The sequence below is a fragment of the Corvus brachyrhynchos genome, unplaced genomic scaffold (genome assembly GCF_000691975.1).
Source record: "Corvus brachyrhynchos isolate BGI_N302 unplaced genomic scaffold, ASM69197v1 scaffold4, whole genome shotgun sequence".
NCBI classification, from domain to species: Eukaryota; Metazoa; Chordata; class Aves; order Passeriformes; family Corvidae; genus Corvus; species Corvus brachyrhynchos.
Genome location: NW_008237878.1, coordinates 6,573,995 through 6,583,870, shown reverse-complemented (window position 1 = coordinate 6,583,870; position 9,876 = coordinate 6,573,995). Strand labels below are relative to the sequence as shown.

Sequence of the window (9,876 nt, the reverse complement as noted above, 5' to 3'; positions counted from 1 at the left end):
AGGATGGGTTTTGCCCCATGGTGTTGGGAGTCACCAGGTTTAAGAGGAGCGGAAAATATTTTGTTGCTTTGTTTTGTGTCCAGGCAGTATTTCAGTGGGACACGCCCTGATGCCAGCCACAGGGCTGGAGTAGAACATGACAAATCAAGTCACACAGGGACAGGCTGAAGTGAAGTATCTGATGATGATGCTCTGCCTCTCAGTTATCTCCCTTCCGCTGCTCTGAACAGCAAGGAAAGCTGCCAGCTCTGAGCCCTGTACTCGGCGCTGTCCCTTTGATACCACAGCTCTCTCAGTCATGTTTACACCCTTCAGATATTTTTAGGCCTTTTTTTTCCACATGCAGAACTACACATTGTCATCTCGTAGCCTCGTTTAGTGGTTTGAGCCTTCCCACATAAATCATTTTTCCCAAACATCTGATCATTCAGTGATCAGAAGGCAGAAGGGTGGTCTGGTTGCACTTCTTTTATCTTCCTCCCAGGTCCTGTTATCTGTCGTGGTGGCCAGGACTAAGAATGTGATTTGTTTCAAGGACAAATCAGAACCGAATAGGGAAGAGCTGTTTCTTTCCCATGGCACAATTTGCCTCCATGTAAGCAGACAATTTTATTTGCAATAATATACTGGTTCAAATTGATCTCCAATTTGTCATCCCCGAGCACTTCAAGGACCCCCATGCCTTACCTTACAATAACTTGTCAAAACTGTTAATTGCTGATAAAGTTGGAGGGGAAAGGGGCCCCCTGAAAACAGCTTATGGTTTAGGATGAATAATTTTTGGTAGAAGGAACCTGATTTCTTAAAATTATTTTTACAATAAATACACTTTTCTCCCCAAGGGAATAAGATTTTAATCATCTTCACTTTGAGACCTTCCAAATCTCTTCTTTTTGTGAGTTGTTTCAACTCTTTTGGATACCATTCTTGCACATACACATATTTGGCAAGTTTACCAGAAAGCAAATATCACATTACAGTAACGGATTTGTGGGCATGATCTGGTCCAACTAGACAGACAGCTAAGCACTGTAAAGAGTTCTGTCAAATAATTATTCTCACCAAATTTCATTCTCCGTAGTGGTCATGTTATCCACATCAAATCCTTGGTCCTTCTGTAAAAATATCTTAGAATGTCCCACACAAGCACCATTAAAACAAGCTATGCCAGATCATGAAATAGAAATGCATTCAACCCATTATTCTGTGAAGAAAAAGCTTTTACAGGCCAAATCCAATTACATGCCATGCTTGTAAATTCATTCCAGAAAACCTTTTTTGCCAAAAAGGTCCATGTTAGCCATTATGGGATGTTTCTTAGCAAAAAACCTCCTACTGCTGCAATCACTCCTCCCCATCCCACCCTTACAATGACCTCCAGCAAGTGCCAGATCCCAGCTGGTTGTTGGCACAAAGGTGAGGAGCTGGGTGGTTGAGAGCAGCATGACAATTACCCGAGGCTTGACAAGGTGTCCTCCCTTCGCCCACCTCTGACTCTGACCCTCAGTGCTTCCCAGCACAAGGAACGACTCCCAAGGCAGCAGCCTCACAACCAGGACCTGGCTATGGGTTAGCACCTCATCAGGTATTGTGCCCGTCACTGTACATGACAGGTCCTGCTGCTGTGGAATGTAATCCTGCCTCTTTCCGGGCTCCGTGGGTTCTGGAGGGTGGTGGGTAACCATAGAAACAATGTTGTAAAACAGCATGGGAGCTGACGTGTGATAAAGCACTACCGCCGTGCAAAGCCTGACCAGAGCCCTCCAGGAGGAGCCCTTGTGGATGCACTATGGGTTTGAGCAGGGATGTCCTGTGTACAAAGTCAAGAGTGGACCAGAGGACAGAGCTAGCATGGGAAGGCTGGCACCAGCCATGAATGCGACCTGAAGTCCTTAAATTAAAGCCCAGAAACCCATTATGTTTGCACACATTTTCTTTCCATTTCTGAAGGGAGCAGGTGATGCTGAGCTCTGCTCCATGTCCCCACACAGCTTTAAGGTTGTGTTCACCAAAATCTCCTACAAGTATATGTAGGATGCTGCAAGTCTTGTTGGATTGTTCTGAAGGAAATTCAGGCTCCTCTTGGCTTGTTCCAAAGCTTGTTCATGTATGGAGAACACTCTTCTAATTATACAGAAGTACTTAAATATGAGATACCCTAGAAATAGCAGTATTCAGTAACCTCCAGTAATCAGCAGGAGCAGGTTCCCACATCATCATCATGAAAATATCAGCTTCTATTCTGTCAAACAGAAGTTGAATGCCTATGGTGCTCAGATGTGCCACACCAAGGAGTTTCCAGTTTTAACACTGAGCTTCCTGGCTTTCTCTCAAGACATTCCCATGAATCTCAGTATACTATGGGGACTGTAGAAGGTACAAATATAAAAGCCGTGGCTTTAGGCGGAGAGAAAAAGCAGATGTTCTTCCTCCATCTTCATTATTCATCTGCACTGGGAACAGTCACCACTTGGACCTGAGATTTCAGCCCAGCATTAATCCTTCTCTTACCATATCTATGCCTTCAGCTGAGGAAAACAGCGATGCAAGTGCAGCACAGTCTTACACTGACACTGGTTTCTGTCTGTGAATTCTCCTGCACACAGGACATGATAATAAATCATACACAGGGCACACTGATCAATTCTGCCCAAGCAGTATGTTGTTCTCCAGGGCCAACAAACCAGCACTTAAATAAAGTTTCCTTGCTCAGCATGCCATGCTGCAATAAAAAAAGTTGTTGTGCATCCCAGGCAGGTCATTTAGCCTCCTGTGCAAGGAGAATGACAAAAAGATACACATGTAGGCATTAGGAAATGCTCCCACCTGAGGTTCCTAAAGTGAGCTCTCCAACAGCTCAATGTTTCCCCTGTAGTCTTCCTAATAATTAATGGAAAAATAGAGTCTTCTGGGAGAAATTGTCACTGGGTAATTAATAAAAAATGAAAGTGAGAGAACAAGAACAGGGATGTTACAGAAAGCATGCAAATTGAAAGAGGCAGACTTAGAGTTGTGATCTCCTTCCCAGTCTCCGAGGGAACTTAGCACGTGCTCTATGTTCCTGAATGGCTCACAGGGGCTCTCCACCTCTTCCACTCACACTTCTGAAACAAGAGACATTGTGATGGAAATGTTCACGCCCTGCCACATTTCTCAATGGCCCAGCATGAACAGACCTGCTCAAACAGATGGGGAATGGCTGTCAAGGACAAATCTCCAAAGTCCAGCAGGGATCTATTACGAGGTGATCACTTGAAAATAAAGGTCACTGTTTGTTTGAACCTGTGGGTTCAATCTGTTTACCATTTTGATGTGGAGGGTTCATTAAAACCCAGGAAAGAGCTCCTTTCTCTATCAAAGCAGTGATGCAATGTCCTTTTGCTTTAGAATCTCTGAAATGCTTCCCCAAAGAGCAAACACTCAAGCACATTTATCTCACAGTTCCCAAAGCAGAGTTTAAAAAACCCTAAGCTTTCAAGGTCAAAATTGTTGCTCTGTTGGGACATGGGGTTGAGAAACCATTGCTGGAAATGCTCATCTCCCAGCTCTGTCTCCACCTGCAGTTTGCCAACACGAGTGCCTAAGCTAGCACAGATGCTGGGGAATCCTGAGGGGGAAGAGGATGAAGATGGATGGTGTTATGATTAAGCCAGAGGACAGGGATTCAAGGGACCTGGTGTCACTTATAGACCTCCTGTGCTGACTTTGGGCAAGTCAATTAACCTCTCTGTGCCTCTGCTTGCCATCTGTAAAATGGAGATAAGAGACCTCCCTACAGCACAGGAGTGCTCAATGGAGACTTGTGTGGTTGACAGATGCTCTCATCCGATGCCAACAGGAGTCATGAGATTTCATTGACAGGAGAGTGATGGAGTGGAGAAGACCCACTGCCATTTGGGGTTATGTGGCTTTGTGAAAACTCAATAGGTGTCTGTTCTGCTTCCCTTGCCACCTGCTTCACACCTGTCTGTCTTACAAGGCACAAACGCTCTCCTGACCGAGCGTTGGCTCCGATACCAGCTGTGGGAACCCACGTGTGTCATGGGATCATCCCACGAGAGGATATGTATCAGTGAGGATTTTTGCCATTAAAAAAGGTGATGTGAGCCTCAGAAAAAGCTATGGAGAGGCCAGCCCTGTCTTACCCCTGTGAGTGTGGAAGTGCCTGAGGTGAAAGGCTCTACTTCCCTAGGCCTGCTGCCCTTGTGCCCTCAGGGCACCCAGATAATTCCCCACTTGGGGAAGGGTGTCCTGCCCATCACAGCAATGCAAGGGGTATCACAGCTGGCCCCACCTGTCCTTCTGTCCCACCAGGCTAGGGGAGCTCACTAATATCTCCAAGACTTTTACAGCTCTGTAAACAAGGGAACATAATTTGCCATTATGCTTTTTGATTTCTGATTGGGGCTTTTTTTTAAGACTCCAGGAAAAAAAAGAACATTCCTTTGCTTTCACAGGAAATGCTGTATTTCACCTTCCAGTTTCACAAGACAAGCATCTAGTCCTAACCCTGGCAGAGCCTGCCTGACCCTTTCCTGCAAGGCTCAGGGGGAGGGTTTCTTTCCCTCTCCTGTTGGGTTTGTGGGTGGGGTTGTTTTTCTTGTATTAAAATCCCATAGTATTATTAAAAGGAATTGCTCAATTCCTTTAATTGGCTCAGAAGATAAATTCTTCCCTCAGCCCAGGGGGTCATGGCCATCAGCAGCTATTTATTAGCAGCATTGATTGAGAAGAACAGCCTTTAAATGGAAATAAATTGAATTCTATGGCAAAGAGTATTCCATACAGGCTATTAATATAAGAGAAGGAGCTTAACAGTTTTATTTCATATTTGTTTGCTCCCCCTCTCAGCTCATCACTACTCCCAGTTACTTTCCATGTTTCCCACCAACCATCCCCTCCTCATTATGGGAACTTCCTTACCTACATGGGTGAGACCAGGCACAAGGGTGATGATGATGGAGACTTGAATGAGCTCAGGGAGGCTCCAAATCAGATCCCTGGGGCCAGTGGAGGAAGCAGGGGTGATGGGGAGCAAGATGAGACTTCCACATGCATGTGCTATAGAAATAAGAGGGGGAGAAGAGCTCTCCTATGCTCTCTGGGGAATTTTTGTTCTATTTTTGCCTTCTCCACTGCTCAAAAACTGTCTTTGCCACCCCCTTATCGGCTCCAGAATACATCCATAGTGCACACCTTCATTCCGGTGTTTAATTGCTTGAGATTGTTACTTGTAGGCTGCTAATTTATTAAAACCAGATCTCTCATATTACTCTGGAGCCCACAAGAATCATTGCCTTCTATTAAAGGCAGTGGTGCGTGCCTGCTTGTCTTTTTTCTCTGGCCACCTCTGTAATTGCAGCCCACTGCTAAGATGTGAAACTCTCCCCTAGCAGCTCAGCATCCTCCACTGGGAGTGTTTGGATGAGAACAAATGCAGGACAAACTCATTTGGGATATAATCAGAAATAACTGCTCTGACGTTCACGGAGATTGCGCTGGGGACGAACAAAGCCTCTAAGCTGTTCAGGTCACATCTCACAGATGGGCCAAAAAGTGAAGCCAGAGACTCCTGACACAGATGGTCACTGGAAGCATCATGCAGACTAGACCTTGCCAAAATGTGATGATGGATCCCCACAGCATCCAATGGAGCCAGCACTGTCCTTGCCCAGCTAAGCACAGAAAGGTCTTCTCTGGTCATATGGGCCATCTTTCGAGTCAAACACATCCCTCAAAGCAGATATTTGCACCATATGCTGGTGCCACAAGCACAGATGGGACTCCCAAACCAGGAGATCTATAGAGAGAGATATACACATAAACACAGGTATCTCCATATACCAGGTGGCTGATACAGGCCAGAAGCTCCCTACTTCTTCTCAGCCATCACCTCTCCAACAGGTCTGTCCATCTCCAAAAGGCTGTGCAGCTGCCTTCATCATCTCCTGACTCTGCTCTGCCTTTGAAGAGTTCCTTGGCAGCCCCATGCACACACCTGATCCTACAGAGCTGCTCCATAGCATCTAACACGGAGAAGTAGCGCCCCTTAAAGCAGTGCCTGAGCCTGGTTTTCAAACTCCTAAAGAAAAGAAATCAACAGACAATTGGGTGATGGAAAAATCACTCTGTACTGGAGATACTGCTGAGCAGCAGTGGGGGAGTTGTCCATCCCTCTCAGAGTGTTTTCTGAGAGCCTGTAATCACAAGAGACAGATACCTCTCAATATATGAGGACAACACCACAGCCCTTTTGTGTCATGGCACAGCTCATATTTCAGACACACAGTGTTTCCCCCAAATTTAGGTTCCTATGATTTGCATCCTCATCTGGATTTGGCACTTAGCTCCACTGGTGCACAAGTGCAAGTTCAAACATAGGATTAAACCGCCACCAAATGTTGGGGTGGGGCACTGGATCCAGACCAGCTGGGAGATGCCTTGTGGGGTTTCTAAATCCTCCTGTGGTCCAAAGGCCACCAATACTCCACAATGCACCCAGACAGCCCATGACATTTTTCACAGTCAGTGAGCATCTGGGGCAGAGCTCAGAGCACCTGCAGGCAGGTGTAGGCGGAGGAGGCAGAGGCACAGGCAGAGGCACAGGCAGAGGCACAGGCAGAGGCACAAGTACCAGCTCTCGATACTCAGCAGCCAGCAATTAGAACAGCAGCATTACAAGACTAAAACAATAACATTTTTGTTTATCTCCTAAACAGTTAGCTCATTTTAGCACTCTGCCTCCAAGTGCTAGGTAATAACAGGATGCAAGGCAGGCAGCAGCTTTCAGTATCCAAAACAGTGTGGGTGCATCTGTGATTGTAAAGTGGAGAGTTGCTGCTCCAGATCCCCAGGCCTGGAAATGGTGTGGTGGGAGGTGGTGGTATGAGCCATAGGTTAGACTGGGTGTGGGGATTTCTCAGGGAGACAGAGTGGAGGCAAGCTAGGCTAGCTGCTCTGGTGCCTGTGGACTGGCTTTGACCTACATCCTTTGAAGATCTGGCTCCCTGTTCCTGAAACAGCCCACGTTATTCCAGGACTGTTTTGTTTTACCTAAGTATTTGATTTATTTGATGTTCACATGTCCCAGGATCTAATCTGAGACCTGCAAGCAGGATCACACAGCAAAAGACAGACTTACAAAGATCCAAAAAAACCCATTTCATTTAGATTAGGCTAGGCCATTATTGTGGTTTAATATAGGAATTGATTATTATTAGTATGCGTATTGAGCTTAACAGCTTCGATTTGTATCTATTTCATCACTGTTAATCTTTGATAAATATGTTTTTAATAATCTCTGGGTATTTATTGAACATAAAGCTGTCATGTGAAATTGAGAGTAAGATTGCTAAAGATACTTATTATACACTACTTCAACACAAATTCATTATTAAAAACCTTTCACCGAGGCTTACTTTTAACCACAACATAACTGATGTGGATACTGCATAGTTAATCTATAATAAGTATATTTGCAATAAACTATTGATATTTAACCTGCAGTAACTGTCTTAATAAATATGATACATGGAAATGGCTTTTGGACAAGCTGCTCTTTTTTTAGCTCTGTCAGACCCTTGGAGGATGTGGGGTGAGAAGGGGGAAAGCAATGACCTAATAGAAGGCAGTTCACTCATCAGTCCCCACAGCCCTCCCCTGCCCTGGCCACTGGACTCATTGCTGTTTCAGTCCCCAAACCTGCAGCCCCAGGCTCTTACTGGGGTCTGTCATTTGGTCTCAGTCCTGACTCATATTAACATTTGGCCCCAACCATCCCTATAACTCTGGTGGTCTGTGCCATACAAAGGCTGTTAATTCAGCTCCTGATGCCCCCAGATGATGCTCTGTCTGCCCAATAGTTTTGCAAAGTGGATAAGCACCCTCAAGGGATCTGAAGCACACAGAATCCATACCCCTGGGGCAGTAAAAACACAAGCTTTGTGAGAATATGGATCAACAGAAAAGCTCAAATGAGGAGATTTCAGCTTTGAACTCAGCAGAAGCCACCAAATGCCTTTGACACATGAACTAGACAGGAGTCTGACTCCAAGCCATCAGAGGCAAAGGACTTGACACACAGTGCTGCTGAGACCCCCTGGGATATCTCAGAGATGTGTTTGTCATTCTTTACGTCACTTAATGACTGAGGTTAGTTGCAACAAGCCAACTCTAGCAGAAACGCACAAAATTTCCCTCCCAGCACTGATCAAATGGGAGAGGAGCAGAATAATTCCTCCCCTGTCCTCTCCCCTGGGTCCTGCCCCATTTGTTATATGGCCACTCATACAGGTGCTGTAAGCCTTCCTGGAGGCCACTGTCTGATTCTCATGTATCAGAGAGAGCCAAAGATTTTAACGTGCAACTTTTAATTGAGCTGTATCATCTGCCACAAACATGAAATTAATGGTCCTACATCATAATCATAAATTCATACATAACCCCATGCACCAGCAAATAACTCTTTGCAGTGATCTACAATGGTAAGCTGATTTGCAAGAAGCGCACACTACCCAGGAATCCTAATTAACCAAATTAACACCATCACTTCAAATCATGTCCCAGCAGTAGGACATTTCCGATTGGCCTCGGGCTGGAGCAAAGCAGCCAAATGAAAACCTGACAGCATCTCTGTGAGTCCAGCAGCCTAACCCTCTACTGGGGGAAATATCTGCTGCCCATGCATGCACACAAGGAAGGGAACAAAAATCTCGTGAGCATTTGTAGGCGCTGACCCAAGACAGAGCACAGCACAGTGACACCGTGCAACAGAGGAGCAGCTCGCAGCTCCTCATGCATTTCCCAAATCCAATCAGCAGCACAAGGAACCCCTTTCTGCCATGCTGGCTTCCTCCAGGGGGTTGTGACCCTGCCAAATCCCCTCAGAGAGTGCCAAATGTTGCTTTGAGTGAGTCTGCAATGGGTCATGGGGAGGAGATGATAAAAGGAACAGTCTCCACAAACCCCAAACCTGTCTCCCTGAACCCACTTGTTCGCACTGGTCTCCCCTTGTGACTTGCCCAAAATATTTAGTGCTCAACACCTTTTTTTTCCCTCCTTCTGGGTAGTCAGGTTTTTCTATTTCTGCCATAGGAAAAACAAGTTGCTATTTTGGGAGCATGTGGGACTCAAGTCTATGACGGTCACAGCGCTCCCTGCATGGAAGATGAGATCCGCAGCCTGTGTGCCAGAGGGACTGGCTTGTATCTCTGTGCACATTCAGCCTGCATGGCAGGGAGGCCCAGTCCCACCAGGGTCCTCACGCTGGAGCATGGAATGGCCTCAGCTCCCCAGGCACAGGGCCAGAGATCCCGTCCCTGCTCTGAAGTGATGTTCCAAAAGCTGGGCTGGGAACTTTGGAGCTGGAGGAAAAGGAGGCTCCTACCAGAAGTGGGGTTCGAACCCACGCGGGCATGTGCCCATTGGATCTTAAGTCCAACGCCTTCACCACTCGGCCATCCTGGTGGGCTCTGGGCTCTCCCCTGGCCCACCAGCTCCTCCCTGAGAGCTCACAGCTCACTGAGCCCTCGGGTCCCAGCCCAGGACACTTCTGAAGCCCAGTGACACCATTCCCTCCTCACTGCTTTCTTTAATGTCCCCAGCAACTGATGAACACCTCTTTGGGAGACAGCAGGTCTCATGGGCCACGAAGGATGGCACAGGCCCTGTGTGCCACCCCAGGTCCTTGTGCAAGGACCACAGTCACTGGTGGTGATGCCAGCAGGGACCCTGGAGCAGGAGGGACACCTCTGGGAGGTCCCTCCTGACCCCACTGGGTCCTCAGGGGAAGGGAGCAGCTCTGACAGCCTGGCAGCTCTCAGCCAGCCACAGCACACAGTTACAGCCCTGGCTTTGCACCCCCGGTCCTGCTCCTCC

The 9,876-nt window shown here is 46.9% G+C and overlaps 1 long non-coding RNA gene and 1 other non-coding gene across 2 annotated transcripts in view; both read right to left on the bottom strand.

Annotated features, from left to right (window-relative positions):
• LOC108446283 overlaps positions 1–9,876 on the bottom strand; it is a 39,273-nt gene that overhangs the window by 18,574 nt on the left and 10,823 nt on the right. The window lies entirely within an intron of this gene.
• Positions 9,383–9,465, bottom strand: TRNAL-UAA. Its single transcript has one exon. It is a non-coding gene; the product is annotated as a tRNA-Leu (tRNA).